The sequence below is a fragment of the Chrysochloris asiatica genome, unplaced genomic scaffold, assembly GCF_000296735.1.
Source record: "Chrysochloris asiatica unplaced genomic scaffold, ChrAsi1.0 scaffold00067, whole genome shotgun sequence".
NCBI classification, from domain to species: Eukaryota; Metazoa; Chordata; class Mammalia; order Afrosoricida; family Chrysochloridae; genus Chrysochloris; species Chrysochloris asiatica.
Genome location: NW_006408585.1, coordinates 5,631,392 through 5,644,331, shown reverse-complemented (window position 1 = coordinate 5,644,331; position 12,940 = coordinate 5,631,392). Strand labels below are relative to the sequence as shown.

The following is a 12,940-nucleotide window of genomic DNA, read 5'->3' as shown; positions in this document are numbered from 1 at the left end:
AAAGCCTTGTTTCAAGGTACTCTCTGGACTTCTGGGGAAATACTCAAGTACCAGATCTTGCTGGAACAGAGCTCAGACTTACTGCAATGATAAGAGAGATAAGATTGTGAAACTACTAGCAGTTGTTCAAAGTCATCGATAAGTATTGTTAATGATTGAAACAGGGCGTTTTAGACTTGTGGGATTAATGTGAATGTCTAGACCTTCCTGGAAAAGATGGCTCAGACCCATCTGGTCAAGTGTGCTTTGTTATCCATCTTTCCTGTAGCCCTAGGGAAGCTACTCTGGGGCATCCTGAATACATGGCAAAGATCCTCAGTGTATTTCAGTGAAGGTTTGAATGAATGAATGAACAGACAGGTGGAGGTGAAAGAGAGAGGCTTTCCAAGCAGAGTAAATAGCCTGAGTAAAGGTATGGCTGAGCAACAGAGTGAGGAGGCTGGTCTGGTGAGAAGAGCAGGTTCATAGAATTAAATTTGGACAAAGAGGTTTTGCTAAGTTAACAGGGAGGCAGTTTGCCAGAAAGCCAGGTGAAAGAGAGTAAGTTTTGTTCTGCAGGCGCTGGGAAACTACCTGTTTTAGTTATCCAATGCTGCTGTAACAAATACCACAAATAGATGACTTTGTTATGTGCTGTGGAGTCAATTCTGACTCATAGCGACCCTGTACAGGGTTTCTGAGGCTGTAAATCTTTACGGGAGCCGAGGGCCTCATTTTTCTCTTGCAGAACAGCTGGTAGTTTTGAACTGCTGACTTTAAGGTTCACAGCCCAATTTGAAACCACTATGCTACCAGAACTCCTAATAGATTACTTTAGCAAATAGTAATTTATTCTCTCACAGTTTTGATATTCTTAAGTACCACTGAGTTAATTCAACTCCTAGTGACCATTTAGGTTACGAATCGGGCTGCTAATCTCACAGTCAGCAGTTCAAAACTACTAGCTGTTCCACGGGAGAAAGATGAGGCTTTCTGCTCCTGTTAAGATTTACAGCCTTGGAAACCCTATACAGGATTGCTATGGGCCGGAATCAACTCGAAGGCACTTAACAACACCACCAAATGACAATTGAACCGCCGGCCTTATGATTCAAAGCAAGCTTTCAGCCCAGTGCTTATCCTACAGCACTACTCCAGGACTCCACAGTTTGTTGGTGTTGTTAAGTGCTATCAAGTTAGTTCTGATCCATAGCGACCCTGTGCAGGGTTTCCGAGGAACAGCTGGTGAGTTTGAACTGTCGACCCTGTGGTTTTAACTGACCTTTTGGTGTCCAGTGCATTATCCCACAGTGCCAGACCATGACTCCACAGTTTGTTGTTGTTAAGTGCCTTCGAGGCGGTTCCTCATATATAGGTTTTCTGAAGAGCGGCTGGTGAGCTTGAACCGCCAACCTTGCAGTTTAAACTGGCTTTGCAGTCTAGCGCATTAACCCACAGATACACACCAGGACAAAATATGAAGTCAGAGTACCTGCTTTGGGGAAAGGTCCTTGTATTCTTTGAGCATCTGGAGGTGCAGTATCCTTTAGGGATCTCCTGCATCTAAGCATTAGTATCTCCGTGGCTCGAGGAGCTAGCTCCACAGTGCAAGGAGCCTGGGTCCAAAGGATGCAATCCATTCCCAACTCTTCTTTCCTGGTGGTAGTAGGTTCCTCCCTCCCTCCCTCTCTCTCTGCTTGCTTCTCTCTCCTTTCTTATCTCAGAAGAAATTGACTCAAGATACAACCTAATCCTGTAGCTTGCATCCAACCTCATTAACATCATAAAAGTGAGGATTTAAAACACATTGCATAATTACATCAGATCATGTGTGATTGATTGTATTACATTAGATCTCCTCATGGAGGTGATAAACTCCATCTTAACTGGGAAACCACTGAGAATCCTGGCTCAGCCAAGTTGACCAAAACCTTAACTATGACACCACTGGAAGCCTTATTAGGGAAAGAGAGTTGAGGAGAATAGTACTTTAGAAAGGGCAGTGATGTGGAGACCCCTTTTGTTTTTTATGGGGGATAGGGAGTAGTGATGTATGACTGGAGGGTGCATCATGGGGTGGTCCTGTAGTGACAGGGGAGACCAGAGTGTTGGAGGGAATGTAACAGACAAACACAGACTGTCATGAATTAGGTGACAGCAAGCATCAGATCAAAGGAAAGAAAGAAAAGACCAAAGTGGATGTCAGAAGAGACTCTGAAACACTCTTAAATGTGGAGGAGCTAAAGCAAAAGGAAGAAATGATGAAGTCAAAAAGACGAACAGAAGATTTCAAAAGCCTGCTCTAGATGACAAAGCATGATAATGAAATGTACAAAGATCTGGAATTATAAAGCCAAATGGAAAGAACCTGCTCGGCTTTCTTTAAGTTGAAAGAACAGAACTAAAAATTCAATCCTTGACTTGTAGTTTTGAAGGATTCTATGGGCAAAATATTGAATGATGAGGAAGCATCAAAAGATGGAGGAAAGGTTGAAAAGTCAGTAGTTCAAACCCACCAGTTACTCTGTAGGAGTCTGCTGTCCAGACTTAAAGCTTCAGAAATCATAGGGAGCTCTACTCCATCCTATAGGGTATGGACTCCATGGCAATGGATAGTTTGCCATTTCAAAATGGATCCAAAGGATGGATGGAAGCCATTTGTGAGAGTATGGAGTGATTTTTTTCTCGTGTGTATAGTAGGTGCAATTATCATCTGCTGATCTATTTTGAACATAAAACATGAGTCTGAGGCAAATATAAACTGGTAAGGTTAGAACTCTAAAGAATAAAGATATCAGAAACAATGTAACAAAAAAACAAAATCAAAAGTGAAGATGGAAAGAATAGCTGAATTTCACCCATCTGAAGATCTCCACTGTGGACTTAGACCACTTATGAAACACAAAACAGATTTGATATACATCATCTGATGTTCCAATAAAGAAAATTTTGGCATGGAAAAAAAAAAAATGGAGGGAAGGCTCTTGAACTTTTGCGCTGCCTCACCCCTAATCTGTGGTCCAGCGCTGGCTGCCCCCTCCATGGCCATTTCACCTCTTCCCTCCCTCCCTCCATCTCTTTCTCTCCTTTCTTCTTCCTTCTCCTCCTCACTGTCTCCACCCAGGACCCCTGGTTGGGGGACATGCTCAGGGCAGCAGCCTGCGGTTTCTTAGTCACATAACCTCTCAGAACTGAACCCAAACAACATTGTTCTTGGAGCATCCTCTTTTTAAGAAAACATAATTCCTATTGTAGAACTAAATGTATTATGCATGGAACTTGGGGGAAAAAAAACAATATACAACCTTGTTGACCTTTAGTCTCAGATGCAGTCCACCTATACCGACATCGTGAGAGAAGTGCTTACCCCTCGAGGTACTTCTATCCAGTTTAAGTTTCACCTTTACTTTATGAAGTTGAACTTTCTATGGGAGGACAGCAATTTCAAGGAAAAGGAAGGATGAGACAGGCTGTCGAACATGGTGGTGCTGCTAAAGCGTCAGAGGTCCTGCTGAACCGGCCCCTTTGAGAGAGGTTGGAGGTGAATGGAAGAAAATCAGAAGAAAATCTCAGGAAATTTGTCTATTAAGTGTTTGAGATTGCACTTAAATAGTCCTTGCCTATGAACTTTGAGGTTGTCCTGGAGAGTGACTTATCCTACATGAAGAGTTTTATGACCAAGGTGTCCGTTGGAGAGGGGAGTTCATGGGAAGGTGAAGGGAAAAGTAAGATTTTTAAGAAAAATGCTGACATAGCGATTCTTGAGAAGCTGAAGAATTTACCTCCCCTTCCTACAGTTGAGTGAATGAAGCCTAGAATTAAATCGAAAACAAAAACCATAGTCACACTACACACGGGTCTAGAATATGGTCAGGGATGGATCCAATTAGCCGACTGGCCCAGATTCAGCAGGAGGAACGGAGTGCATGCTCCTGACCGGGCGAGGAGTTTTGTGATGTAGGTACGGTCAGAAACCACGTGAGTGAAGACGTAGGCACCAATAAAAAGGTGGCCAAATGCAACACAGCCCAGAACATACTGGAGCTCCTTGGTTTCAAAGTCCTGCAGCCTCAACCCACCAAGCCAATGCTCACGTTAGACGAAACGAAACCAATAAAACCAAAGATGGAAGAAAGGTAACTGTTTATGAACAGTTGAGATGAGACTGGAACTGGTAACAAGGAAGATGAATTTAAGGTGTCTTATCTTATTCACCGGTTGTACCCTGGAATGCTTCCCATGGTGCCTGAGGTTGTCCAGGCTGTAAGTGTCCATCACAGATGTTGCGCTAAAGAGCTCACCAGGGCAGCTACCAATCCTGTCAACACAATGACTGCCAAGATAACCCGTGTGTTGTTGTAAAGCAGAGACCATTGTAAAGAATAACGTCTCTTCAGGCCACGTACCCCAGGGACCTCTCTTGAGACCCTCTGAATAATGGCAACATCTCTCCAGAATCTACAGATTCCAGGTTGAAGACAAAGACTTCCCCTAGAACAAGAATGAATTTGTATCTCTTCTCAGCCGCACCTCTCATTCAGCTGGCTCTGATCAGCCAAGGCATCAGAAAGGATGTGGAACGTGCTAATGTTGTTGTCTAAATTGGACCAACAAGCTCTACAGATGCAAGAACAGGAAATGGATTGTTGCCCATGTTTAGGAGGTGCTGAACTTTTACTGGCCGTGAACTATTATTGAACTCCAACACATATACTGAAAAGGGAGTTCTCATGTGGCGCTGCAGGATAATGCACTGGACTAAAAAGTCAGTTTGAACCACAAGGTCGGCGGTTACTTACCAGCCACTCCTCAGAAACCCTATGAGTTGGAACCAGTTTGACAGCACTCAACAACAACAACATACTTAAGCTACTGAACCCGCTTTGGAAAAGTGGAATTTCTAATTTCTGATTCCCAGTGAGCTGAGAGACACGGAGGTCTGATGAACTGGACTCAACAGTGCTGAGGGGGACAGGAACATAGGAGGTGGCTGTGATGGAATGTACTAGTGGATTGTTGTTGTCTTGGGGCCAGAGGAGAAGAGGTATCTGCTCCCCACTGGAATAGCCATGTGGGGTGGGGGGGGTGACCAACTCCTACCTGTCTCCCCTTCTCTGCTGGCCACGTCTGGTGCACCTCAGTGCTTGGCTTGGTTTTGTTTCTTTTTGGCTGTGTAAAACAAATAGAAACAAAACATGACCCTCCCTTCTCAAACTGGCTAACTCAAACACTGATAAACACTGGCCACGCAGGAGAAAGGTCTGAGACTGGCCCCAAAGCTGCAAGCATCAGAGATAATCATATGCTTCTTCCTCAGCATCACCTAACCTGCCCAGTGTGCTGAGGCCCCGCCCCCAAGTGCCCACACCCTAACCACTGCTTTCTTTTCCAGCAGCCAGACACATTCTTAGTTTGATTATTTTCTTTCGATTAGAGTGACATGATACATAATTTTTGGACTCCTGGTTTGGCGCTGTAGGATCAGCACTGGACTGCAAATCACAGAGTCAGCAGTTCAAACCCACCAGCTGCCCCTCAGAAACCCTGTACAGGATTGCTATGAGTCGTAACTGACTTGACATCACTTAGCAACAACAATATATAATTCTTTTAGGAAAGTTTCCCAATTGTATCTAGTTTAAAGATTTAAGATGGATTTTATCAGTAATCTAAGTGACAAAAATACAGCCACATGTATGAGATTATACATTTTTGTTTTGTTGGACTCTTTAACCCAGGACTATCCCAATGATGCAAATTGTGTGCCCTCTGGATTAGCTGAAACTATCTGGGACTTTTTAGAAACCTCTGAAGTCTCCCACAATTGTATAAATTGAACAGTTTTGGCCTTAAAAATATTTTTAATCATCTGGCTCCTTTTCTATTTTCTTTTATCTTGGTTAGTGCAGTCACTTAAACAAGTACTTTGATCTGTGTTTTAAAGATTATAACAATGATGGTGTGCATGTATGTATACATTGTTTTTCCGGACCTGCAACTTTTGCTTTATTGGTGGTGATAGTGGTGGTTATGTGCCGTGGAGTTGGTTCCGACTCATAGTGACTCTGTACAGGGTTTCCGAGGCTGTAAATCTTTACAGGAGCAGAAAGCCTCATCTTTCTCCTATGTAACAGCTGGTAGTTTCGAACTGCTGACCTTGAGATCAGCAGTCCAATTCATAACAATTACTAATTCTATATTACAGTATATGATTTCCAGCTAGTACATGAAAACTGCAGATTTTCCTTTAGTGCTTTCTACAGCTAATGAAATGAATGACCTATGTTTATATACAAAGCTGTGTTTCTTTTGATGTTGTGGGAATGTATGGAGAGATGTGTGCAGTGAGGTTCTTCATGTGGGCCAGATAAAAAGCACACTCTTGTGAGTTGATTTATTATTTGTGCTGGAAATTAAAAAAAAAACAAAAAACTAAATGTCTGCCACCAATAAATGTTAATACTGAAAAAAGAAACAAACAAAAAAGATGGAAGGAATACACAGAATTACTGTATTAGAAGTGATCAGTGTTGAATCATTTCAGGGGGTAGCATATAATTAAGAACCAATGAGACTGAAGGAAGAAGTCAAACTTCGCTATAAGCATTAGTGAAAATAAGGCTCCTGGAATTGACAGAATACCAACTGAAATATGTCAGAAAATTGATGTTGTTGTTGTTAGGTGCCGTCGAGTCGGTACCGACTCATAGCGACCCTATGCACAGCAGAACGAAACACTGCTGATCCTGGGCCATCCTCACTATTGTTGCCACGGTTGAGTCCATCGATGCTGCCACTTGGCCAATCCATCTCGCTGGGGGTCTTCCTCTTTTTCTCTGACCCTCCACTTTACTAAACATGATAGTCTTCTCCAGCGACTGGTCCCTCTTGATAATATGTCTGAAATATGAGAGACAAAGTTTGGCCTCCAAGGAGTATGCACTTCTTCCAACACAGATCTGTTGGTTCTATGGGCAGGCCATGGCACTTCAATTTATTCTCCTATGATACAGCACATGAAATACTCAATAGTCTATACTAATAAGTTTGGAAGACAGCTACCTGGCCAACTGACAGATAACAAAGAAATCCAAATTTATGCCATTCCAAAGAATGATGACCCAACTGCATGTGAAAAACATCAAATATCATTAAGGTCACATGCAAGTAAAATTGTGGTAAAGATGCAAAAATGGTTGCAACAGTACATCATCAGGAAGCTGCCAGAAATTCAAGCTGGATTCAGAAGCGGATATGGAACAAGGGGTATCACTGCTGATGTCTTTGGATCTTGACTGAAAACAGAGAATGCCAGACAGATATTATTTTTGTTTATTGACTATGCAAAGACATTTGACTGTGTGGATCATAATATAATATATCATAACAAACATGAAATGGGAATTGCAGAACACTTAAGTCACTCTTGCAGAATCAGTACACAGACTTACAGGTAATTGTTCAAACAGAACAAGGTGATACATCTTTTAAAATAGGGAAAGGTGTTAGCCAGGTTGTATATTTTCACCATACTTATTCAGTTGGTATGATGAGCAAATGATCCAAGAAGCTGGACTCCATGAAGAAGAACTTGGGAGGAAAGTTCTTAATAAACTGAGATATGTGGTCAAAGACTACATTTTGGATTACAACTCAATGTGGAAAAAACCCCACAAAAATTCTCACAAAGGAACCAATAAGCAACATCATGATACATGGAGAGGAAAAAAAAAAACTAAGTTGTCAAGGGTTGCGTTTTAATTGGGTCCCTAATCAATGCCCAAACAACACATTATATTGGGCAAATCTACTGTAAAAGATCTCTTTAAAGTGTTAAAAAGGTAAGCCAGCCCTTTGAAGACTACAGTGTGCCATGGTATTTGTAATAGCTTCATATGCATGCCAAAGTTGGGCAATGAATAAGGAAGATCAATGGCTTTGAATTATGGTGTTGGCAAAGAATACTGGACATACCACGAAGAGCCAAGAAGAAGGAACAGATTTGTCGTGGAGGCAGTATGGCCAGAATACTCCTTAGAAGCAAGGATATTGAGACTTTGTTTCACATCTGTTGTACATGTTATCATATACCAGGGACCATTACCTGGAAAAAGACATCATGCTTGGTAAAAATTAGAGGGTCAGCCAAAAAAATGAAAGATCGTCAACAGGATGATTGACACAGTGACCTCAGCAATGGACTCAAACATAGTAAAGATGATGAGGATCCACAGAGCTGGGCAATGTTTTGTTCTGTTGTACATAGGGCCGCTAAGATTTGGAACTGATTTGATGCCATTTAACAACAGCAAAGGTGGAAAAGACTTCAGAGAGCATCTAACTCAAGGTTCTCAAATGTTAGTTTGCGCTCTGACTATGTCTGAATCACTCATGGAAGTTTCAAAAACTGCAGCTGCCTGGCCCACTTCCCTTTTCCCTGAAAATACTTAAATCTGATTTTTCATGGGTCTTTGTCATCTGTATGTTTGATTCCCTTCTTTTCCCCTCATGATTCTGTGCTACAGAAAGGTTTAATGTTTTTTTCAAAGTCATAGACAAGTTATAGCAGAGTTCACATTAGACCTTGGGTCCTCTCTGGCTTTGCTGTTACACAACCGGATGGGAAGGATAAGCTTAGATGGGAACATGTCGTATTTAGGGCAACATTGATTCATGTGGGTACAAATGTTGAGGGTCTGCATTTGTTGCTTGCACTTTGGTTGTCCTATCTATAAAACCATTGCCTAACCTAGTCATGAAGATTTACTCTATATTTTCTTCTGAGTTTTATAGTTTCAGTGCTCACATTTAGGTCTATGATCCATTTTGACTTAATGTACATGGTAAGAGATAAGTACGGATCCAAATCTATTCTTTTGCATATGAATATTCCCTTGTCAGAATCATTTGTTGAAAAGAATATTTTCTTTTCTCTGAATTGCCTTGGCAGCCTTGAGCCCCCTTTTAATGCCTATTTACCACCCCTTCTGTTTCCTTTACCTCTCTCCCCTGTCAGCTACTGATCTATTTTCTGCGACTGTAGGTTAGTTTGCTTTTTCTAGAGTCCCATATAAATAGAATCATACAGAATGCACTCCTTTTCATATGACTTTCCCTTGGTATTTTGAGATTTCTTCCATGCTGTGTTGCAGATCTCAAAAGTTCATTCCTTTTTATCACTCAATACTATTATACAGAGAAGTTCTGTGTGGCGCTGTGGGTTAATGCACCAGATTGCAAAGCCATTTGAACTGCAAGGTTGGCGGTTCAAACTTACCAGCTGCTCCTCAGAAACCCTATACTGGGTCGCTATGGGTTGGAACTGACTTGACAGCACTTCACAACAACTATTACACAGAGTCACTATGGTTTGGAACCACCTGGACAACACTTAACAACAACTATTCCATTATAATGGTGGTAGTGGTGGTGGTATGCGGTGCAGTCGGTTCCAACTCGTAGCAACCCTGCATAGGGTTTCCAAGGCTGTAAATCTTTACAAGAGCAGAGAACCTTACCTTTCTCCCGTGGAATGGCTGGTAGTTTCGAACTGCTGACCTTGAGGTCAGCAGCCTGACTTGTAGCCACTACACTACCAGAGCTCCCTATTATAAGGCTATAGCACATTTAAACACTACATTAACCAGTTAGTGGACATTGCCCCAAGCCCTTTTGACTAGTACAGAAAAGCTCTTACGTGCATTTGTGTATAGATCATTCTATAGAATGAGTTTCTTTATTCTTCAGTAATTACCTATGAGTAGAATGGCTAGATGAAATGGTAGGTGTATGTGTGCATTTTTTAAAAGAAGCCACCAGACTGTTGTTGAGAAGGCTTTACCATGTTGCTTCATGTCCTCACTACTACCTTATATAGCCAGACTTTTTAACTCTAGGCCTTCTAATAAAGTATGTGGTGGTTAATTTGTTTTTAATTTTCATTTTCCTAATGATTGATGCTACTGGACTTCTTTTTAAGTATTGATTTGACATCTATATCTCTTATTTGGGGAAGTGAAGTGGTGAGTCCATTTTCTAAAAATTTGCATTGTTTATTTTCTCATTTTTGAGTCTAGAGAGTTCTTTATGTATTCTATATGCATCCTATATCAGATGTAATTTAGAAATATTTTCTTATAATTTGTATCTTGTTTTTTCATTGTTTTGACAGTGTTTCTTAAATAGCGGAATTCTAGTTTTGGTAATGTCTACCTTATCAATTTACTATTTTATGGATGGAGTCCTGGTCTGGCACTGTGGGTTAATGTGCTGGACTGCAAGGTTGCTTTGACCCACAAGGTCAGTGGTTCAAGCTTACTGCTCCCCAGACAATCTATACAGGGTCTCTATGAGTTGGTACTGACTCAACCTCACATAACAGCAGCAGCATTTTACAGATTATACTCTTGGTGTCATATCTAAGAAATATTTGCCTATCCCAAGGCTTTGGACATCTTATTACGATGGATCAGTCCCTGGAGAAGGATATCATCCTTGGTAAAGTGGTGGGTCAGAAAAAAGAGGAAGACCCCCAAGGAGATATGACACAGTGGCAGCAGCAATGGGGTCACACAATGTAACGGTTGTGAGGATGGCACACGGCCAGACAGTGCTTTGTTCTGTTGTGTGGGTCACTAAGAGTTGGAACCAACTGGACAGCCCTTAACAACAACAGCAATATAGACATCATATGCAAAAGACCCATGCATTGTAACATAAGCAAAAAAGTCACCAAAATGGATCATTGAGCTAAAATGAAAAATCAAAACCTTTACAACTTTGGGAGGAATATATAAGAGAAAATCTTTGGAGCCTTTGTTGTTAGGTGCTGTATTGTTGCTGTTGTTAAATGCTGTCAAGTTTATAGTGACCTTGTATAAGGTTTCTGAGGAGCTGCTGGTGAATTTCAACTGCTGACTTTGTATTAACCCGCGGCACCACACCAGCACTCCTATGTCTATATTTGCGTGTAAAAATGTCATATTTTGAGGCCTATGGTTTTTGGGTTTCAGTAAGGGCTTAAGAGTTTCCCTCCGTACTATCAAAAATGTTCCATAGTTGACACGGGGCTAGGGAACTTGTTACTCCCTTAATGGCTGTTAGAATGTTCATGTGTTCGTGTTTGCACTCTGTTCTAAGCTTCATTCACTTGGACATTCTGTCAGGACTCTTGGGTAATGAAATGATAAAGCTGATTTGAGCCCCGGATGTAGAAGTCTATAAAGCTGAATAGCATTATAGACTTAAAACTGTTAGGAGTTTGGGATCCAGTGTCCTTAGAATCTGGAACAAGCTGAAATTTTGCAGAAAGTATATGAAGTGTCTAGGTTTTTGTGAGAGCTTTTTTTTTTTTTTGCCTAACCACTGCGCCCACACAGGATGTGAGAAACCAAAGCTTCGTAGCACACAGAAAAGACAGAGTTTTTAACTGACGGCAAACTCGACCTGGGTCACTGGAGCTTCTCCGAGTGCTCAGGCAGTGACATGCCCTGTCGAGACTGAGGCTGGTGATGAGCATGCTCTGTCCTGCGAGGGTCAGGTCATACCTGCAGGGTGGTACTTGCTGTTTAATGGGAATGTGAGGACATTGGGGTACGGCTAGGGGGAAACTACGAGAACGATGAAGAAGGAGTAAAACTACTGAAGGAACTTGGGATATCCATGTTGGTTAATTTATTCACAAGTTTTCAGTCCTCTGTGTATAAAGTGAGGTCAAAGGGGACAGCACTTAATGGCAGGCACATGACTTGAGTTCCAACAATGCTCATTATATATAGACTTGCCCAACTATCCAAGAGAGGCCTGGGAATGTATCCATGAAAAGGTGAATTACTTGTTGTAACATGTAAAAGTATAACATGTAAAAAAGGGAGGAAAGATTTTCATCTGGAAGGATCAGATGTTTTTGTTTTTTTTTTAATTCATATTTGTGATTTTCTCATTGTGCTGTCTGACCCATAATGCCTGTTTGTTGATCTCTCAGGTTGGTAGAAATGATGTGCTTCCCAAAGTAGGTTGAGGTGCAGGCTGGATGAGCAGAAGCTAACGGTAGTCACGGTTACGTGCCGTTTTCAGGGAGTTGTGACCTTTTCAGGGAAGGAGGAGGAAACAGTGAGGGATTTTAAGTTATGAAGTTGTGAGGGCAGATCTTTACTTTTGAAAGAGAACGCTGGCAGTTGCTGGAGACAGTGAGTCTAGCTAGAAGGCCTTTGCTGAAGTCCAGGTGAGGCCAGGCAGTAGTAGAGGAGAGGAAGGTACAGGTTTAGGAGAGATTCAGAAAGTGAACTGGATGGAATCTGGTAGCAATTAGATGTGCCTGGGTTTCCAATATGGGTTGCTGGGTAAATGGTGGGGTCATGAATGTGGAGAGGAATTGTTCATTAGGGAGTGCTGGATAAGAAATAGAACTCTGGACAAGTTGAATGAAAGGAACCTTTGGGGCACAGAGATGGGAATTTTCAGAAAAGCTGCAGAGACAGCTTTGGGAAAGAGGTATGTACTTGAGACATTGCACTCACAAAATAAATCTGACCCTACCCCGAGCCACAGATTCCAACCTGACCCTCCTGGATGTTGCCAGGCATTTTCTCCTCCACAACAGCCCTGAAGTTGAATATCTCATTTGCATTTGAAAACATTGGGTCTGAATTATTCAATGAAAAGAGGACTGTGCAGCTTCAAGATTGACAAGTAGTCAGAAACAGAGATGCCTACTGAGAGGGAAGAGGGAGAGGAGGCCCAGGAGAGGAGGCAAAGAATAGGAGAAGCTCATGAAGGAGAAAGCTGTCAAGAGGATCAGATGCTGGAGAGAGATTAGAGATCTAGGCTTGGATTTAACAGTTGTTGTGGTTAGGTGCCATCGAGTCAGTACCAACTCATAGTGACTTTATGCATAGCATACCAAAACACTGCCTGATCCTGGGCCAACCTCCCTATTGTTGCCACGCTTGAGCCCATTGAT

At 41.8% G+C, this 12,940-nt stretch overlaps 1 protein-coding gene and 1 pseudogene across 1 annotated transcript in view; both read left to right on the top strand.

The window, feature by feature from the left end:
* Positions 1-12,940, top strand: part of PRKCH (protein kinase C, eta) — a 376,249-nt gene that overhangs the window by 97,594 nt on the left and 265,715 nt on the right. The window lies entirely within an intron of this gene.
* On the top strand, positions 3,207-4,119 carry LOC102840973 (annotated as a pseudogene).